Source organism: Pteropus alecto, unplaced genomic scaffold (genome assembly GCF_000325575.1).
Source record: "Pteropus alecto unplaced genomic scaffold, ASM32557v1 scaffold213, whole genome shotgun sequence".
NCBI classification, from domain to species: domain Eukaryota; kingdom Metazoa; phylum Chordata; class Mammalia; order Chiroptera; family Pteropodidae; genus Pteropus; species Pteropus alecto.
The window spans coordinates 428044-428679 of record NW_006434829.1 but is presented as its reverse complement, the minus strand read 5'-3'; the positions used below and the strand labels follow the sequence as shown (position 1 = coordinate 428679).

General features: G+C 67.3%; 1 long non-coding RNA gene across 1 annotated transcript in view; it reads left to right on the top strand.

Moving 5' to 3' along the window:
• The first annotated feature begins 166 nt into the window (after positions 1-166).
• The window catches only part of LOC107195532, a 7041-nt gene continuing 6571 nt past the window's right edge, over positions 167-636 (top strand). The window contains exon 1 of the long non-coding RNA XR_001516715.2: positions 167-392. This is a non-coding gene — a long non-coding RNA (uncharacterized LOC107195532). The remainder of the gene's footprint in view (positions 393-636) is intronic.

Below are 636 nucleotides of genomic sequence, written 5' to 3'. Positions count from 1 at the left end.
CCAGCAAATAAAAGGCACCAATCACCGAGGCCCGGTAGGGCTGCGGGTCCACCCACAGTGCGGGACCCACCCAGCCTGTGGACCCCAGGGCGATGCCCCCTCCGTCCACTAGGTGTCGGGCTTGGCCGTGCTCTGTGTGCGGCCACCGGCAGCAGGAACCGGACTGGGAACGCACTGCCCGCACGCACTGCCCGCACGCTCTCCCCGCACGGCGGCCGCTGCGAGTGACGCCTGTGGGCCGCCCTCCCCGGCCAGGGCCAGAGCGGTTGTGAGGGGAGCCCACGGGACCCCACACGGCCCCACGGGCGGGCGGCCTCCCCCCACACCCCGAGTCCTCGGCGCGCGTCACCTCGTCGGCGCTCCTTCCCCGTTCCTGTAACTGCCGGGTGTCGGTAGGAAACCCACCCCATCCTTCATTTATAGAAGCAGGCAGGGGCTGTTATGGGTCATTTTGTCATCGTGGCAACCGCCAGTGGCCTGAAAGGTTTGCAGAGGCCTGATTAGGTGGCAGCTGCTGTGATGGGAAGTGAGGGGGACGGCAAATCAATGGGGTCTTTGATGGGGCTCCGCTGGGAAGGTTTGGGGGTCAGCCGGCCCCCACTGCAGCTGAGCCCAGATGGAAACCAGCGAGGCAGC